Source organism: Mirounga leonina, unplaced genomic scaffold (genome assembly GCF_011800145.1).
Source record: "Mirounga leonina isolate KUSES-001 unplaced genomic scaffold, KU_Mleo_1.0 Mir_53, whole genome shotgun sequence".
Taxonomy (NCBI): Eukaryota; Metazoa; Chordata; class Mammalia; order Carnivora; family Phocidae; genus Mirounga; species Mirounga leonina.
The window spans coordinates 83,542,682-83,563,361 of NW_023270807.1; the positions used below are offsets into that span (position 1 = coordinate 83,542,682).

Consider the following 20,680-nt stretch of genomic DNA (forward strand, 5'->3'; position numbering starts at 1 on the left):
TTTTCTTGTTTCCCCTGCCTTCAACATACACAATCAGTTTCCTGGAAAAAAAAGTAGGTTCTAGTTTCTTAGTCAAGTAACCCAAAACCTTATTTTTTATTTCTTTAAAATTCATTTTTAATGACCTGAATTATTAAGTTTTTCTATGAAAGATAAGTAAACACACTGTCACTTGCCACTCTGCATCACATCATCCATCAAAATCATTTGAAATAGGGCACCTGGGTGGCTCAGTTCGTTAAGCGACTGCCTTCAGCTCAGGTCATGATCCTGGAGTCCTGGGATGGAGTCCCGCATCGGGCTCCCTGCTCAGCAGGGAGTCTGCTTCTCCCTCGGACCCTCCCCCCTCTCATGCTCTATCTCATTCTCTCTCTCAAATAAATAAATAAAATCTTGCAAAAAAAAATCATTTGAAATATTCTTCTGCTCATTATGCCAAAAAATCACTATTGTGTACCTTTAAGTATATATGAATATGCAAAGGAAAAAGATTATAATTAGAAGTAAAATATTGATAGTGGTTATCGCTGGGTGGGATTCTAGTTACTTTTATCTTCTTTTCTTTATTTTCCAAATGTTCAGTAATGTTACCATATCACTTTTATAAACCAAAAAAGATGATTTAAAGTCAATTTGTATGATGTATAGGTCATATGATCACAATTATTTCTGAATATATAGCAAAATCTCTGGGCCCAAATACACAAAAATATTATTAAAAGTGATTATCTCTGGGCAATGGATGGTGGATAGTTTTTCCCTCTTGCGCATTTAAAAATTTTTTTCTGTAATGATAAACTATTTTATTATAGAAAAGGCTGTTGGCATAAAACTCAAGGGTACAGGATGGCTTCGAGGAATATATACTCACCCATACCATAAAATATTTATTGAGTTTTATTTCTATTTCACATTTAGAATTTAATAGACTGTAAGACACCCTACAGGATAAGCCACCTGGTGCCCAACTCAACATAATCAAACAGGCAGAAGGAGAGAGGTGACACATTAGGACTGTTTTGTCACACTGCATGAGTCACAAGAGAGCAAGGACTGCTTTAATTACTAGTCATTGGAATTTCTGATTGATATTACAGAAAAATTTAAATCTTGTTAATTTACTTTGGCAGCTTGACAACAGGCTCATTTACAATCCTTTGAGCAAATTGCAAATTTCCCATGCTTCAATTTGGGATGAGGTGGCATTATTCATATAAGAGCATGTGGTGGAATTCAGGGCTAAATGTTAGTCAGAATATATTTTTAACCCATCAGAAGCCTAAGTCATGATTTTTCATGTTTGGAAGAAATGAGACAGGGAAAAAAAAAAAATCGATGATAAGCTTAAAAAAAGATGTGAACATGGTCCAACCTGATATTTATAGCTCTTTAAATCTAAAATTTTATTGTTGGAATATTTTCATAGAACCCTAAGTTATACTGACCCCTCCCAAGAATCTTCCAAAATTCTTTTAACTAATATCTTGAGCAGTGGTTTCTTTTAGAAACTAAGATTTTTCAATCTTAGAATGTGAACTCCACAAGCAGAAGAGATTTCCCTTCCTTCATTTACCTCCATCCAAGCCCCCAGTTCAATGCCATGAACATTTGGAATGTTGGATGAACTCTATTTCTTGGGAGTGGGAAAGAGGTAGGGCTCAGACCAGGTTAAAGAAAAAGAAAAGTGAAAAAATTCAAAGGTATATTTGTGGATGCTCTGAGAACAGTGAAGCCTTTTCATTCATAGAAGATATTTAAAACTTCCATGGGGCGCCTGGGTGGTGCAGTCAGCCAGGCCACTGACTCTTGGTTTCAGCTCAGGGTCAAGAGATTGAGCCCCACATTGGGCTCCGTGCTCAGCATGGAGTCTGCTTGAGATTCTCTCTCTGCCCCTCCTGCTCATGCTCTGTCTCTCTTTCTAAGAAATAAATAAATCTTTAAAAAAAGAAGAAGAAGAAGACATTTAAAACTTCCAGGTTGTGTTTTAGAATCTTCTTCATATAGGCCGATTGTCAAAACAGACTTGAGTGAATATTTATGAAGCATGGATATTCATCTCAAGGGGAAAAAATTTCAAAGCAAAAGATGTGTTCAATTTTTTTTTTCTTTTTCAAAATGCAAATTTATCTTTTCCTGGCTTTTTTGTTCATGATTTTTTTTAAAGCCAATAAAGCTCAAGTTCGCAGGTAAAAGTAAGTAGTATGTTCAGGATGATCATATTTCCACCTCAAGGTTTGGGAGCACAAGGAAATCAAAACCCATTAAAACTAAGACCAGGGGGAGGATAAGCTTGATACCTAAACACATGGTGGAACAAGAGACTAGCTCTCTGGCGGGAGTTTCAACTTCCCCACCACTCCCTCTGGTGCTAGGTACGTCTTAATATAGTTAACTGCCTGCCTGCGTATGCTTTATATTACTCAAAATTGGCAGCCTGGAAAAGCTGCCAGAGTACAGGAAGAAATATGTCTTGCTTCATTATTTCTATCCATTTCCTCTTGAGTCTCTGATCTCAGCGGACTTTCAGCTAACGCAGGAAGACAAAGCTGAAGAAAGAACCGGCCTTTATCTTCTCAATAAGTAACTGACAAGCAAACACAGATGCAATTAACGAGTAACTTTTCATGATTTAGACTTCAATATTTTCAGATGCTTAACTTAAAATAAGCCGTTTAAATTCAACCCTCCAGCTTTGAAACTTGTTGTCAGTTTAAGGGTGCCTTTTACATTATTTTACTTTGGTGTTTCGGGTTCTTGATGGAAGAGACCTCCTTCCAGAGTCGCCGCCTCATTTCTTGGATTCAGTATGAGTTCTGGCCTGAATACTCAGGCTCCTCTTTTCCCTCACTCCTGAGACTGGTAGTGTCCTTGCCGCAAGGCAACTTTTCACCTTCTCGCTGATCATCAGTCTCAACTGCAGAGTTCAACTCTGGATTACAAAAGAGTCAGGTAGTTGATATTCGTATGGACACTCAATCCTTCAGCAGCCCAGACCCATGAGATGATTTCCCTGACACTGCTGTGAATCGAGGAATAAACACGGCCTCTGTAATGAGGGGGCAACTCTATTTCCTCTCTGATGTGCATCTGTGATAAAAACCAGAGGCGCCTGGGTGGCTTAGTTGGTTGAGCACCTGACTCTTGATTTTGGCTCAGGACATGATCTCAGGGTGGTGGGGTCAAGCCTGTTCGGGGCTCCGCACTGGGGGTGTGGAGCCAACTTAACCTTCTCTCTCTCCCTCGCCCTCTGACCTTCCCCCACTCTCTCTCTCTCAAACAAACAAACAAAAAGCCCAGAAGCAGAACAACTATAAAGAGCCCGCAAAAAGCCCCTATGCAAATGCAACAGGGCACTAATAAAATTAAGAGCTACCATCTCTTTAGCCAGGCATTGCTCCAACACCTTTGATGGACTGAAGCCCTGTAATCCACACAACAGCCCTATAACAGAGGACCCATTCCTATCTCCATTCCATATAGGAGGAGACCAAGACACTGGACAGTTTGGTAATCTCTCCAAGTTCACACAGCTGATAAGACAGCATTAAGGGTCTGGATTCCAAGCCAGGTCTGGCCCCAGACCCCACGCTCTGAACCACTGTGTACACTACCTTTCTACGAGTGGCTTTGTACAGACATATATTTTTTAAATGAAAGTCATATATTGTCAACAGTTCCCAAACCCCAAAGGAGGGCACATGCCTGCTTTAGTGATTTTTCTTAATTTCTGGATTTGCTTGAAAAAAAATTAGGTTACTTATATTTTTTAAAACTATAAAAACCAAGTTGTTCAGTTATATGATTAATGAATCACCTTAACTTAAAAAGAATTAAGCTGGAGTGGTGGGGGGTGGGAGGGATGGGGTGGCTGGGTGATAGACACTGGGGAGATTATGTGCTCTGGTAAGCGCTGTGAATTGTGCAAGACTGTCGAATCTCAGATCTGTACCTCTGAAACAAATAATGCAATATATGTTAAGAAAAAAAAAAAAGAAGATAGCGGGAGGGGAAGAATGAAGGGGGGGAAATCGGAGGGTAGACGAACCATGAGAGATGATGGACTCTGAGAAACAAACTGAGGGTTCTAGAGGGGAGGGGGTGGGAGGATGGGTTAGCCTGGTGATGGGTATTAAGGAGGGCACATTCTGCATGGAGCACTGGGTGTTACGCACAAACAATGAATCATGGAACACTATATCTAAAACTAATGATGTAATGTATGGGGATTAACATAACAATAAAAAAATTAAAAAAAAAAGAATTAAGTCATATGAAAAGCTAGACTGTTTCATTGCCAGAGTCACAATGAAGGCATAAATTTATGAATTAAAATGTATGTCAGCAACATAGTCCTAAATTTTATTCAGGGATGACTTTCTTCCCTTTTTTGAAAAAACAAAAACAGTCAAGCATGCTCTCAGCGGGCAGGTCTAAGTTTAAAATACCTCAATGCATTGGTACCCTTTCCATGATAGTCCATGTTTGCCTCTTGGTTGTCCATCATTTACTTTGCTTCTGGTTGGGTCACTTAATGGCTCTGATCCTTAGCACCTGCAGGGTTATGGAATGGCTTCGAGATAAACGGTGTGAAGGGCTTCGGCGATACCTGCCTATGATAAATCACAGTTATTATCACTGTTGCCATTTCCATTATTAATAATGCTTCTCTCTAGAGGTTGTGCTGGCTTTGTCTGCTCAGTCTGTCTCCCTCCTTACTTCTCCTGGTATTTGTGCCTCCCACTCCCTTCCTCTGAGGGATTCTTCCTAGTTTTGTGGCTGTCCGTCACAGTGCCCACCCATGCTGGCTATAAGGGTGGGCGAGGACTCACGGTGGTCCCGTTAGACACTTACCTGGAATTCCCAGATTGGAGGTGAAGCAAAGTTCTTCTTTTACTTTGAATTAAAAGCTCGAAAAATGTAACCCCAGAGCCGTCTAATGTCACATTTGGGCGGCACACCCGTAGAGGAGCCAGAGGGAATCTGAAGCCAAATCATGGGTGGCTAAGCTAAGGAAAAATATACCTGAGTACAGCTTGGCCCTTATCCTTCCAGGTATAGTAATTACTAATGTCCCATTTATATTCAGCTTTCAGAAATTTGTAATTGACAAACTTCTGACCGAATAGGTTATTCATTCATTCATTTATTCTTTCATGCATTTATTCATCAGATGTTTATTAGATGTCTACCACATGTTGGATTTAAGTGGAAATTTATATATCTGGTTCTTGATATATATATTTGGTTCTTGATATTTATAAGAAACTGAGTAGCTGGACAGGTTTCAGAGGAAAATTATAATTCTGGGTCTGTTTGAATTTTTGGAAGGTCTTAGGCATGAGGGATGGTTTATGGCTTTCTGAAGCAGGGCTGGGGGCCTTGGCTCAAAGTAGGACACTGACAGCCAGACTACCATATCCCTCATTCTGTAAAAATCTGAGTCCAAATGTAATTTTTATTATTTTTGAGAAAACAGAAAGTCCAGAAAAGTACAAATAAGAGAATAAAAACCACCCATAGACCAAATACCAGGAAGTAACCTCTGTGAAAATATCAGTATATCTATTTCCAGTAAGACCTTATTTTGTGAGTAAATTCATGGGTTTGTATATTGGAATTATTTTGATCCTTCAAAAATATTCTATTTTTTGGTCCTCTTCTGTCACAACTAAATTAGATGGCTGTTTAGGATACAATAAAAGATCTTCAACTGGATAATCAGAGTAGCATTTAGCTGTGCCTTCTCATCAGGGGCATAAGTTCTGCCTAAGTGACAAATGTCCACGGCCAACAGGTCATGTTCAGCAGGAGATAATCAGAAACTCTGCTTGTAGCTGCCGCTTGAGCAGCTAAGCATGAACTAGATGACACATGTGAGAAACTGGCCGTCCTATTAGACCAAAGAAGAGGCAGTGGAAACCTAAAACAGCTAAGTTTTGAGGCTCAATTAAACTCCAGCCTCTTCTTCCCACATTCAAAGAACATCCACTGATCCACTAGTTTCTTCATAAATGAGTTCCATCAGGAAGTGATCCATTACATCCCTCGTAGAATTTAAGGTCACCCAGTCCTGTCTCGATGTTTTGCTAAACTCCATGACTCAGAGGTGCCATGTCCAGAAGGATATAGGATTCTATCCCTGTAGGTAGTTTAGGAACTATTCTTGTGATCATATTTATAATATTCATTTCCTTCAAGAAATTATGGCTAAAATTCTGCCTGAATTATCACAAATCCTGAAGTGATGATATCTTAATTATTAGTTCTGAACCTCTTAGTTCTTATTTTTCACACTAATGAAATCTGTCATAAAGTGGCTCTGGTAATGGTGAAATATCTTATTTCAGACTAACTGTCCTACCAACTACAATTATATATTCTAGACAAAATGTAAAGATTGCCTGTTCAAAGTCACTGGAGAAAGTCCAAAAGGAGGCAGAATCGAGAAGTTATTCAGCACTTAAAAGAAGCAATGATAATGGGTAAGACCCTCATTATTCAGTTTTTCCCTGGATGGGGTGGGGGGCACACTCCAATCCAGGGCATGGAGAATGGTCTCCAATAGAAAGCCCTGATCTTAGTAGCCTGAGTATTTGTGGACTACCACAGTAGCTGGACATTGAGAGAACTAATCTCAAAAAGGAGGGAATCAGAGTAATAGGAGCCTCCAAATCTGTGTATTAACTTCCCTCAAAATCTTAGTTAACCTCTGAACTGTATTTGTGCAGGATAAGAGTCTAAGAAACTCAGAAGGAGAATGATAGCTGGAAAAGTTGAAACACCTGTGCATTGGTTTCAGTGGCCACTCACCATAGGGAACACAGAGTTTAGACTTCATGACCCACCCAATTAGAGGCATTGGGTAAATGTCCCAGGCTTCCATTAAAACTCCACAAGGGACATGCATTAGGACTTACTCTCAACCTCGAAAATATGCTAAATGAAAGAAGCCAGATGCAAAGAACTATATACCGTACGATTTATTTATTGCATGGTTAGAGAAAATAAATTTATAGAAACAGAAAGCAGATCAGTGGTTGCCTAGGGCTGAGGGTAGGGGTGGGGATTAACTGTAAACAGGCACAAGGCAGCTTTTTGAAGTGATGGAAATGTTCTAAAACTGGATTGTGGATAAATAAAATGTCATATATATGAATTATTCATACATATATGGATAAACAAAATGTCATATATATATGTATATATGTATAGAAATTATTCACCTTTAAAAGGAAGGAAATTCTGACATGTGCTACAACATAGATGAACCTTGAGGACATTTTGCTAAGTGAAATAAACGAGTCACAAAAGGACAAATATTGTATGATTCCATTTATATGAGGTATCTAGAGCATCAAATACACAGAGACAAAAAGTAAAATGATGGTTTTCTGGGCCTGGGAGGAGAGAGGAATGGGGAATTATGGTTTGGCAGGTATAGAATTTCAGTTTTGCAAAATATAAAGGAGTTCTGGAGATGGATGGTGGAAATAATTGCCCAAAAATGTGAATGTACTTAATGCCACTGAACTGTACATGGTAACATAATTTACTATGAAAAATCATTGAATTATGCACTTAACAATAGATGGGTTTTATGGTATGGAAATTATACTTCAATTAAGCTATTAAATAGACCCTGAAGAAAAAAGTCTTTATCCTCAGACTAAGAGATTTTCCTTGGGACTAATGACAAAACTAAAATAAACCTACTCTAAGAAAGGCTAAAACCAAGATTTCCCAGCTCAAGGGGATCTTTAGGGTTAGGATTAGGGTTAGGGTTAGAACAAAATCACACACTCTTCAGAGAAAGATAACAGAATTCAGGTTGTCTATAATGCACTACCACAATACCAACTATGCAATTAAAAATCACTAAATGTAGCTCATAATCAAGAGAAAAATTAGCCAATAGAAACAGGCTAATAGATGGTGTAGATGTTGGAATTAGCAGAAAGAGATTTTGAAATAACTGAAATGTTTAAAGCACCTATAGGAAAAGATTAGTAGGAGAGGTGAGGAGATAGGGAATTTTAGGAGATATACGGAATTTGTAGAAAACCTGAGAAAGAAAAGAACTAAATGGAAATATTGGAACTAAAAAATGCAATATTTGGAATAAAACATTCATTGGATGGCATTAAAAGATGTTTGGCCATAACAGGAAAAAGGATTAGTGAATTTGAAGATTGGTCAATAGAAGTCATCCGAACTGAGAAAAGACTTTTTAAAAATAAACAGAACCTGAATTGCCTGTCAAATAATATCAAGCAGTCTAATACACATGCAATAGGAGTCCCAGAAGGAAAGGAGAGAAAGAGTCAGGCAGAAAATTATACTTGAAGAAATAAGGACAAAAAATTTTCTAAATTTGGGGCGCCTGGGAGGCTCAGTCGGTTAAGCATCTGCCTTCAGCTCAGGTCATGATCCTGGGGTCCTGGGATCAAGCCCCACATCAGGCTCTCTGCTCGGTGGGAAGCCTGCTTCTCCCTCTCCCACTCCCCCTGCTTGTGTCTCTGCTCGTGTTCCTGCTCTCGCTATCTCTCTCTCTGTCAAATAAATAAATAAAATCTTTTTAAAAACATTTCTAAATTTGATCTAAATCAGCAACCTACCAATCCAGGATACTCAGTGAAACACAAGCAGGATAAAACAAATAAAATCACACCTGACAACATCATAAGGAAGCTTCTAAAAACGAAAGATGTAAAGAAAATTTTAAAAGCAACCACAGTTTAAAAAGATTCATCCCATAAAGGTAACAATAATAATTAGGGTTTACTTCTCATTAGAAAAAGTAGAATCCAGAAGACAATGGAACCACATCTTTAAAATGCTAAAAGGAAAAAAAAACAACAACAAAAAAACCCCTCTCAATCAAGCATTCCATATCTGGTAAAAACATCTTCTGAAGTGCAGGTGAAATAACCTACCTTCAAATAAGAAGCTGATAGAACGTGTTGTCAGCAGACCTCTGCTACAGGAAATGACAATGACAATTCCTCCAGCTGAAGGAAAATGGTACTAGATACAATTTGGATCTATCATTAGGAAGGAAGAGCACTGGCAATGGTAAATATCTTTAAAAAAGAGTAGACTTTTTTTAATTTCTTTTCTTACATTCTTTAAATGTCAATTCACGGTTTAAAGCAAAAGTGACAACAATGTATCGTGATTTATTTCATATCGAGAGGTTGAAAATATGAAAATAGTACAAAAGGGGAAAAAAGGTGTTAATGCAATTACACTATTGGGAGATTGTTGCACCATATGAAAAGTGGTATGTTTGTTCAAATTACAATGTGATAGTTAAGGATGCACACTATTATCCCCAAAGGATGCACAGTATGGATTAGTTACTACTCCAATTTAATAATATTTCCACTAAAACTAAGAACCATCATGTGAAGATTACTTTAAAAGTTACTTTTAAAACTCACTGGAAAACATTATAAAGTTATAATAGGATGCAAACATTTCCAATAGAAAAAGAAGATTTTTCTCTGAGTATTCAGATATTTTCTAAGTCATTCTCTCTCACAGACTCAGAGAAGGTTCAGAATAAATCAAGGTGATGTATTTGATGGAAAGATTTAGACAAAAATACCACAATCTTTCAAATTTTATTATAATTTTTTCCTCATCCCAAGCCTTATAATGCAGAATAAATTTAAAATATCACTATTTTAAAATTCAGTATGCAGGTTTGGACTAGAGAGCAATACTCTCCACAGAGAAACTACCCTGAGAAACTGGTCATATTTTGTGGCTTTATAATAATAAAAATAGTAAATAATTATTGAATGTCCATCATAGGTGCCAAGGATAAGAGTTAAGTACAGAGTTGATGACCTCCCTTACCTTCAAGGAACTCTTCATCTAAAATAACACATAAATAATACAAATATAATACATAAAATACACAAATGACTAACATTCAAGACAGAATGCAAAAAAAAAAAAAATCCAATGAGAAAATTATCAAGTTTAATGGAGATGAGATCATCTCTAGTTGCAGAGATAAGGAAAATCTTCAGAGCATTTGCAATGGACCTTGAAGGACAAGTAGAATCTTCTTGGTGAAGAGTGTGGAGCTAAAACAATATGCACAGAGGCACAAAAGTGGGAAACTATGAAGTGCGTGAGTGGACGATCCAGTTACTCAGTTCATCTCTGTTACGAGGGACTAATGGAGGAGTCGTCAGAAATAACTTGCACAAGCAAATTGGGGCATCCTCTGAAGGGAGATGCAGGTCACCCCTAGAATTTAGAGCTTTGTTCTCTGTGTTATAGGAAGTTATTTCCACATGCCAAGGGGCTGGCATAATCAAACTACATTCTTGGGGAAGATAAATATGGCTGAGGAGCTACAGAGAAGAGAGACTGCAGAGTCCCATAAATATGTCCTGCTTCCCTGAAGGATCACAGCATGCCAGGGGCTCAACTCGGATGACATAGAGACAGAAGCCAGAGCTAATGTCGAGGAAGATGCTGCCACGGGACTCCCAAATCACCTAATGTCACACACGGAATGCCTCCAGAGTCCTAGCTCCACGTGGTGCACAGTGCAGCATATAAAGCTGAGTGGCATCTGACTATCAAAGAACAAATTAAAACACATTCACAGATCACCACAACACAAGCTAGAACAAAACAGAGGCTATATAGAAGTTTTTCCATCCTTCAGGACATGAGCAACCGCGGCTGAACTGGGCAGACAGGAAGCAGCTGGAACTTGAAAGTAGACATGTCTACTAGGATAGAGTCACACTGAAAGGATGGATTCAGCTTCAGGTGGAAGGGGAATTCTAGCTGGGCAAGCAGAACGTGGAGGCTGGAAAGCACAGCCATCAGTGATAGGAAGAAATCCAGATAGGCCATCTCACCACAGGGGGGTCCAATACCCAGTAACACTGTGGCCTTCCCTTTGGACAGAGCAAAAATAGGGGAAGCCAGCACAGCGAATAATCACAGATGCACGTGAAGAGGCAGAGCCACGAGGGCACTAGCATCTCTGTTACCACTCACAAGAGTGAACCTGTTAGGCTTGGGGTCAGGGGCAAGACATCAAAATGGGGAGGGGGCAGCAGCTTGCTCTATGATGAGACTGTTGAGAGTGCCCACATTATAGACACTCTCATCTAGCAGAGTCTAGTCAGGTAAAGAACAAGTTCAGAGGCACAGAGAACAATCACCAAACCTGGGCCATAAATTTGAGAATAAGTGTTAGGACGCAAGCATAAAGCCAATTAACAGAATTGGGGTCCAGAGTCAGTATCAGTCTTAGATATTCAAAGCTGAAGGGACCAGTTAGAATTCTTTAAATCTCCCCTAATCCTGGTCAGGATCTGTCCTAGAGAATTGGACACAGTTCTCTAGAAGGCAAGTCATATGAGTAAGGAAAAGAGGAGGGTGGTCAAGGCTGGGAAGCCAGGCCTCCCCTGGCTGGAATGCGTCAGCCCAGTGGGGAAGCCATTGATTCTGACTGGGAGACTCCCAGCGAAGCATCATTGATGAGACAATATTGGAGCTGGCTCTTTTCTAACAGGTAAGATTTTCTCAAGATGGAGAAGAAATAGAAAGACTTGCCAGGCTGTGGGAACAACGCAAGCAAACAGGGTGGCCAGGATGTCAGTGATTTGCAGGGTAGTAGAGAGGGGTGATGTCAGGGAGATATGGGTAAATGAGGCCCCAAAACCAACCTAAGTAATTGAGACTTCATTCTATAGGTAACCGGTGGACATTAGAGATTTTGAGGTAAGAAGTGACGGCGTGCCATTCTGGACAATAAGCCTGACCATTGTATCTGAACTCTACCTCTCCAACTTCTCAATTTGTGTGTGGGGGGTCTAACCACAGGAATACTGACAATGCCCTCCCTGCTCCAATATTAGATCAAATGGGATCATGGGCCCTTGTGGCTCAGTTGGTGTCCCATGTCTGCCCTACCTGTCCAGTCTGATAAGGAGGCTCCGTTCTCACTTCTTGTGGTCTCTGCAGCCACCTTTCTCTTTCTCCTTTGTCTCAGGGTCTTGACCAGTACTTATCTTGGAGACGACTCTTCAGGCCTTATTCTGTGGGCTGGTATCCCCACATTGGTGCCTGCCCTCTATATAACCCTTGCTCCGCATATTTGTGTGCAATACTCTGGGCTCAGCCTTGCCCACACCTACCCACCTAAGAATTCCCTTTGAGATAGATAAATCTTGGGATCATGACTATCCCAAGAGGTCACAGTGGGGATAGTAAGGTCATGCCAGATGCTGTTTATGTTGGCACATTGCCCCACGCAAGCTCTGACCTTGGCTTGATGTTCTCACTAGACAGAGGACTGTCACAGCACTCGTTCTCCAGAGGGCTTCATTTTTTAATTTAATTTTATTTATTTATTTGACAGAGAGAGAGAGAGCACAAGTAGGCAGAGCAGTAGGCAGACAGAGAGGGAGAAGCAGGCTCCCCACTGAGGAAGGAGCCTGACATGGGGCTCCATCCCAGGACCCTGGGACCATGACCTGAGCTGAAGGCAGATGCTTCACCGACTGAGCCACCCAGGCACCCCAGAGGTGCTTCACTGTGTTGTACTGAGTGACATGAGGCCTCACCTGTGCAAGCTGGGAAATGTAAGAAGTTTAAAAAGAAGAAGGAGGAAGTAGGAACGAGGGAGAAAAGAAACAACAAATAAACACATATAAAATAGGCACTATTTGTCTGTAGGCTTCTGACTGAGCACAGAAAGCAAGTCATTCAGCAAAAAGTAGAGTCATCCTTGTGAATATTGCATAGCTCCCTATTGCTTCCTTCTCAAAAATGCCTCAGGATAAAGCTAAAAAGTCTTTTTCATTTTCATTTCTCCTTAAAATCGGGAGGAAAGAGGAGAAACATTTCATGGATACAAAGATATCTGAAAGGAACCACAAAAATAAAAATTCGGAATCAACCTTTCTGGTCTAATTAATACATGTATTTGGGTAGAAGAACATTTATTTAATTCATAAGCATATCTATGGGTTCTTTAAAAATTCAAAGCAGTAGTTATCAGGGGTATGTTTGGGATAAGAAGTATACTATGAAATTCCCTATTTCATGAGCCTAGTAGTCTGAATTGAAGTATCAGGCTTGAGATTATAGATCACCATGTTTTGATCCAGTCATACACCTTGCTGCTAGAACTCAAGGTGAGTAATACTTGGCTGCTTCTTTTTCAAATACCTCTGGGAAAGAATTTTGTCAACAGTGTGATAACATAGAAGTGTGGTGTTCTGCACTTCTGATTCTCTGATGAGTGAGATTTTACACAGAAAAAGTGAAATTTGGTAACATGAACAAATCCCAAGAATATAAATTAGTATTCATCTGAATTCAGATAACTTGAAGACCTCTTTGCAGAAAATAAAGTTTTCAACTTTGACAGAGAGCTACTTTCAACTACAATATTTTTTGTAGGCTGAAGAACTAAAATTATCATTTGGATTTATAGAACGGCATTTCTGGGTAAAGCAGCAGAACCTAAATCTGGCTATCTTAAGCAAAAAGACAATTTAATGGGAAGAGTGAGGGCTCCAGCAAGGCTGGAGAATTGGGTCTGGAAAACAAGGAACACAGGGCCCCTGTGAGGCATCAGGAATCCCAGTCCAGGTTGTGGAGCCCCATCCTCCCAGCCTCAGGCCACCACCACTGCTACTCAGACGAATGATCTGATTCCATCTCCAGATTCTTGGAGCATTTTCTCAAGGTTGAAAGTTCCAGAAGGAGTGCCTACCTGGTCAAGCCAGTCCCATGCAGTAGTAAGATGCAGGGACAGGCAAGGACCTGATTCCTTTAGCTTCCAAAAGGGAAGGTAGTCTCCAGCTAGACTACATATGATGGGAATCTTCCCAAAATGGAGAGTAGGGTGCAAACAGGAAGGAGTATTAAAGATTGAACAGTGAAAAAATCACAAGTGTTCATTACAGTTTCCCCGTTTGGGTCCACAGATTTTTTCCTGACTAACACAAATGTAATAGAACTGAGAACATCCTCACTACTTCCCAAAGGAAAATGTCTAAATTAAGTAGTTACTGCTTCCCAGCTCTTAATCCAGGATCTCCAGATGATGTATGTTTCCCACATTTGCAACATGTGACTTAAAAAAAAAGAATTCATCCTAGAAAGTAGGTGAAAGAGAGAGGAGAAAGAAGAGTTATCAGTTAAGATAAGTATGTACACATGATAGAATAGAAAGTCAAATGTAATTGAGGTTCTCGTCCTAATTTCTGTAAATAATCACAAAGTTATTGCTGATATTCCACAGTCAATGTTATCAGAAGCAGCTACCCATCGATTTTTGGCTTTCCTTGTCTTTGGCACTTTCCATGTTCCCTTTGCTTCAGTCAGCATAGGTGGTTGCAGTTCTTGGCTTTCTTGAGTTACCCACAACTTATTACCTGAGGAGCTAAGCCCCTGGAGGTACTGTATATAGGAGGTTGCATTAGGAGGAGGCTCCTAGAGACGACATGGGTTTGATTCATGCTCTTCCCTGGCACTATTAAGAATAGAACTGTATTTTTCTTTGATAGCCAAGGCCTCTTTCTCAATTCTACAACACAGTAATCCCTTTTGATCCTGATAGTCTTAGGGCCTGATGGACATGGACAGTCCTAGGGCATGGAAAGTCCTAGGGCACAGGACAGTGTGGCACCCAATTCACTAACATCATTGTTGTATCCAAGTTGGAAGCATTCCTACCTTTAGGCTAAAGCAGTTGAATCAGCTAAACCCAGCATGCAGGGATAAGAAGTTAAAAAAAAAAATTGCAAACAGATTATTAGGGGTAATTATCCTTCAGTTCACAGATCCTAGTATCGATAATCTATATCAAAAAAATCTCTTTGGGTCAGACCATTTATATTATGATGCTGACCCTACTGACCATTATGGAAATAATGCCCATTTTGTCTCTGATAGTTAAGTGGAGTTACGTGGTCTCTGCCACCTCTGGATCCCCCAGTCGACCGTGAAATTAGGTAGCCCATTTCTACTGTGTGGTCTCCTACCAGAATCTCCAGTCTTCAGAAAAGAGCCCATTCCAGAAATGGTGTTTCCTTTACCAATGTATATCTGAAGACCTTGTTGAAGGTAGTAGATTCTTAAGACAATTTATGATGTATTTGGGTAAGATGCTCCCAAGGGATCACTCCATATTCCCCATGTATAAAATAACACATTCTTTTATTCTATGTCAAGACATGTTTTCATCAGGCCCAATATTTTGTGGGCTAGAGTTGAAACCAGGTTTGGGTTAATGAGCCAAACAAATTACTGGAACCACATATGTCTACTCAGGCTTGCTCTGAATGCAAAAATACCTGGTAAGTGCATCCATCTTTAAAAATTCAGTCAGATATATAATTATATTACCCCTGATTTGTCAAGCACCATCCCCCATCCCCCCCACCCCACTCTACAGATTATTTTCCCATAACATTAGCAAAGCCCTGGAATTCTTATGGTATATAAACCTTCTCATCAAAGGAGTGATTTTGTAATTTGCGCTCAAGTCATGTTGAGATTTAACTCCAATTATTTCTCTGCAAAGTGAAGTGTTAAGGCAGGTAGGGAATTTAGAGAATAGGTATCTTCCTTCAAGAACTCTTCCCTCAGACAAAAGAATAGTCTTGAAACAAGAGAAGAACGATCTCATCACAGCAGGAAGTGGAAATTGTGCCCTTGGGAAACAGAAACTCCATATAGTAGAGGGTGAGGATTTGGGTTCTTCAGATGCGAGTCCTCTCAATGGACCCCACCCCACTGTCCAAGGGCTGCCTCTTCTTTGATGGATGACCACAGTTTCATGGAAATGACATACACAGCAGAACATTTATTGAATTGATGTCATTTGGCATCTTTCAGGATCAAAAATCTGCTTCTGAATTTTGGCTATTACAGCTTTATAGCTGCAAGATAATAAATTCTTTCATCGTGGTCATCCCTAAATTTCTTTCCATGGCTTAAACTGAGAATTTAGAGATTTGAGTTTATCACTCTCTGGCTTTAAGCCATCCAATGTTATCAGAAGCAACTACCCATCAATTTTTTCATATCTCTCATACCGTTTTTATGGTGGTGACAACATGGTCTGCCAGAACCTTCTCCTCAGTGGATCCTGGAGCACAGATGTCCACAGGCAATCATTTCATTCACTATCTTATCATTGCAAGCTATGGGCTACTGGATTACCATCCCAGAAAAATAATAGGACATTCAATTCCCTCTACACTATCTCAGATTGAGATTGTCTCCAATTCCCCACATTTCCTTAAAGGTCTATTACTTAAAACTCCACTTTCTGATACAAATTTCTGAATAGTCTGGTTAAGAGACTGGGTGGATTCAAATCCTGCCTCAAATTAGCCAATTTGAGCAAGCTCTCTGCATTCAACTGTCCTCCTTTGGAAACCAGGACAATAGCGCCTACCTCAATGGCCCTCATGAGGATGAGGAAGTTAAGACATATAAAGGCTAAGAACAGTGCTTGGCATTGTGAATGGGCTCAGTAATTGTTAGCTTATCTTTATAAAAATAATGGTGATTAATATTACTATTATATTTATTATCAGCCAAAATCCTTTTATAAATTTTATTTTATTGTTATGTTAATCACCATACATTACATCATTAGTTTTTTTTTTTTAAAGATTTTATTTATTTATTTATTTGAGAGAGAGAGAATGAGAGAGAGGACATGAGAGGGGGGAGGGTCAGAGGGAGAAGCAGACTCCCTGCCGAGCAGGGAGCCCGATGCGGGACTCGATCCAGGGACTCCAGGATCATGACCTGAGCCGAAGGCAGTCGCTTAACCAACTGAGCCACCCAGGCGCCCACATCATTAGTTTTTGATGGAGTGTTCCATGATTCATTGTTTGTGTATAACACCCAGTGCTCCATTCAATACATGCCCTCTTTAATACCCAAGCCAAAATTCTTGTATGTAAGTGAAAGAAACCAAATCTGGACATCTTGAGCAAAACAAGAGAAATTATTGGAATATCTGGCATCACAGAAAGGATGGGAAGTGGAGGACCAGCCCTGAGAAGCATGAAGAGACAGGAGAGGGCCTGAGGGCGAGGCCACCACAGTCAAAGGACAGACAGGGCAGCACATACCGCTACTGCTCCTGCAAAAGACAGACCCCAAACAGCTCTAGGTCCTTCTGTCAAGACTGAAGTTGCAAAGCACTCATTAAGCTAAACCTATGTCACATGCTTCTGGGAACTAACTGCCACCAAGACTACATAATGGGAGTTTCTGCAAATGGTAGTTGGGGTGCTATCAGGAAAGAGGAGTTAGATATTGAAAAGCCAAAGGATGACAAGTGTTGAAGTCATTAGGTAGCACTGGTGTCACACAGTGCAGATGACCAGCAATCCATGGGTATGACAACATGGGACCAACACGAAGTTTCCTCTGATGTGAGTCTGAAATGCACGTGTCAAAGAACGGAGGTTTTCAGCTTTCCTGAATATTTGAAGTATCAAGTCCTACCATCTACACCAGGAAATGTCCCCAAAGAGCTAGCTCCACTCCATCTGACATCTTCTCCTCCTCTCCAGACTCACTCCATTTTCCAGGTCAGGAGCCCAGCTTCTTCTCTCCAGCTCTAGGAGAGGGGGGACCTGCGAAACAGAAAGGTCAGTGATGGCTTCAGGGAGGGGGCAGCCTTAGCTCATCTTTGAAGGATGGGTCATTCTGCATGAGAAGGAAAAGATACGGCTGGTCTAGCCACTGAGATGAGGATGAGCAAAGCCAGGCCAGCAGGACTTGCCTTGTCTTTCTGGACGTTTTATCATGAGGATTCTGAGAGAGGAAGACTGAATAGAAGGCTAAGTCAAGCGTTTGTAGGCCCTTAGTTGCCAAGCTAAGATGCGAAATTTAACCTAAGCATAAACCTAAAAGAAAAAAAGGCGATCAGACTCACAGCCTTGGTGACCGCGATGTTTCCAAACGGAGGCTTAATCTGACATTCCTGCAGCATGGGTTAGAAAAGGAAGAGCCAGAGGCAAGGAAACAAGCTAGGGCTGCCAATAATCCCTCCCATCCCACTCCCTTCTTGGGTTTTGACAGGAAGTCGTTCTGGAAGAAACTTAGAGTGTTTGCAGCAAACGAAACTAGAGCTTTTATTATAAAGTCAAAGAGCAGCGAAAGCCCACAGGAAGTATTGGGTGTGATTTGGGTTAAAGAGCCAGCCTGACATATACGGGCAAGGCCCAATTTTGAGAATGCTAGTGGCAGCGGTGCAACAGGGTGAAAGTTCGCCTAATGAGAAGTTATCTATCTTGTGTTCAACTCTAGAATTACTGCTCCCCATTCCCACATGCCCACATTTCACAGTGGAGTCAGTCCTCTGAGTCCTTGACATGGAGAACATTACCAGCCCTTTGTGGAGCTGCAGAACGTAATCAAGAATTATCAGGAGAGGTACTCTGCCAGGAAGGCAACTCTTAAATCAACTGTTGTTTTCAGATCCCAGGTCTATCAGGCATTAAACAGGACCATCAGAAAGGGGAGGGAATAAATGGAAGAGGGGTGTGGCCCACTCATAGTGACCTTGTTGGTTTCCAGGGCAGGTGCCAGGACCCAGGCTTCCAGGACCCATACAATCATTCCCATTTTAGGGTCAGCCACTCCCAGTCAGCCAAAAATGAGTAGACTTGGGTTCTTGCCTAAGGGTGACCACACTGACCCCGTTTGCTCTTGGGGAGTTCCCAGGAGTCAGAATTTTCAATGTAAAACTGAGAGAATCCTGGGCAAACAAGGGCCAGTTGGTCACCCTCCTCTTAGGAGCCTGGTTACAGACAGAAGGGAGCTTCTATCAAAGCTGTGTGTTTTCACATGCAGTAAGGTGATGGCAGTCCCCTGGTGTACAACCAGGAACTATCCACCTCTTCCTGCACCGCATGAGCTCTGGAGGTTCTTACGCAATAGAGGGCAAGGACAGGAGCCTGACATTTGATTTACATTGGATTTTTTGCTAACCTTGGCAGGTGGAAACTTGCAGTCAAGTTAGAAAGACAAGAAAGATGACAGGGGCGCCTGGGTGGCTCAGTCGTTGGGCGTCTGTCTTGGGCTCAGGTCATGATCCCAGCGTCCTGGGATAGAGCCCCGCGTTGGGCTCCCTGCTCCGCGGGAAGCCTGCTTCTCCCTCTCCCACTCCCCCTGCTTGTGTTCCCTCTCTCGCTGTGTCTCTGTCAAACAAATAAATAAAATCTTTAAAAAAAAAAAATGACCTTTTCTTGAATAGCTGATGGTTTGGAGCAGTTCCTGTCTCTTCAGATAATATTAACAACTATTTCCTGAGCATTTTGTATGTGTTAGGCACAATGCTAAGTATTTGTGCGCATTATGTCAATCAATTCTCACAACAGTCATATGGGCTGAGTACCATAAACATTCCAATGTACAGCTGGATCAACAGAGGCTCAGAAAGGCTAAGTAACTTGCTCAAGTCCACATGGCCAGATGTTAAGTGAGGGAGCCTGATGGATTTTCAAAGTCTAAACCCTTTGTTATTCACTAAACTCTACTGTCTTATTTATGGATGAAAGTCAGTGTTGACAGGTCTAAAATTTGTGGAAAATATACACAAGAGTTTTTTCTCCTCTATACCTAATAATATTCATAAACTACCATGTTCATTTTTTTTTAATTTTTTTTAAAGATTTTATTTATTTATTTGAGAGAGAGAATGAGATAGAGCATGAGAGGGGGGAGGGTCAGAGAGAGAAGCAGACTCCCTGCCGAGCAGGGAGCCCGATGCAGGACTCTATCCCGGGACTCCAGGATCATGACCTGAGCCAAAGGCAGTCGCTTAACCGACTGAGCCACCCAGGCGCCCTACCATGTTCATTATTATTTAATGATGATTTAATGATTGTTATTCTTACAGAATAATTCTTTACTTGATGGAGGGGAATTCACTTACTGGGGCTTCTTAACTGTGACATAAACTTTTTCCCCCTTCTTTCAAGATTTAATGTCAACACAGAGAAAGAATGACATTTCAGGGCAAGGTAAGGATAGTTTCAATTACATTTTAAAGTATCTTTTTTTTCAACTCTTGTATCTCCTTCCTAAGAGGACTGATGACTTCATCCAAAACCATAGCATCTAAATCTCTCCCCTCCTCTTTGCAATCACTCAGCTTCACAAAAAGAGCCATACTCGGAGAACGCTATATACCTTGCATTTTGTTTTGTTTTTGTTTTTGTTTTTTAAGATTTTATTTATTTATTTGACAGAGAGAGAGACAGCGAGAGAGGGAACACAAGCAGGGGGAATGGCAGAGGGAGAAGCAGGCTTCCCGCGGAGCAGGAAATCCCTCGCATTTTGTACACCAGCCCAGTTGCAATCTCTTTGAGGACAGAACCATTTCTCATTAGATCTTAACTCCCAACATGAGATTGGCTTATCAATTTAAAAGGCCATATACATTTTGTAGAAATAATCTTCTCTTGAATGGAGAACTTAGAATGGAAATCCTTGGAGGTCTACAGTGTTCTCAGCTTACTGGTGCTTTTTTAGAGAACACAGACCAAGTAAGAACTTCGCAAGTCACAGCCTCAATTTTGGCAGAGTAATGGTTCTAGAAGAGCAGCAAGTTTTAGTGTCATGGAGGGAGGCATTCAAAAGCAAATACATTAAGCTA

General features: G+C 40.7%; 1 long non-coding RNA gene across 1 annotated transcript; it reads right to left on the bottom strand.

The window, feature by feature from the left end:
* Positions 1-2,692: 2,692 nt before the first annotated feature.
* LOC118000766 lies at positions 2,693-18,044 on the bottom strand. The gene is made up of 3 exons (XR_004676551.1): positions 17,954-18,044; positions 4,446-4,610; positions 2,693-2,929 (listed from the first exon to the last, which is right to left on the bottom strand). It is a non-coding gene; the product is annotated as an uncharacterized LOC118000766 (long non-coding RNA).
* Positions 18,045-20,680: the final 2,636 nt, after the last annotated feature.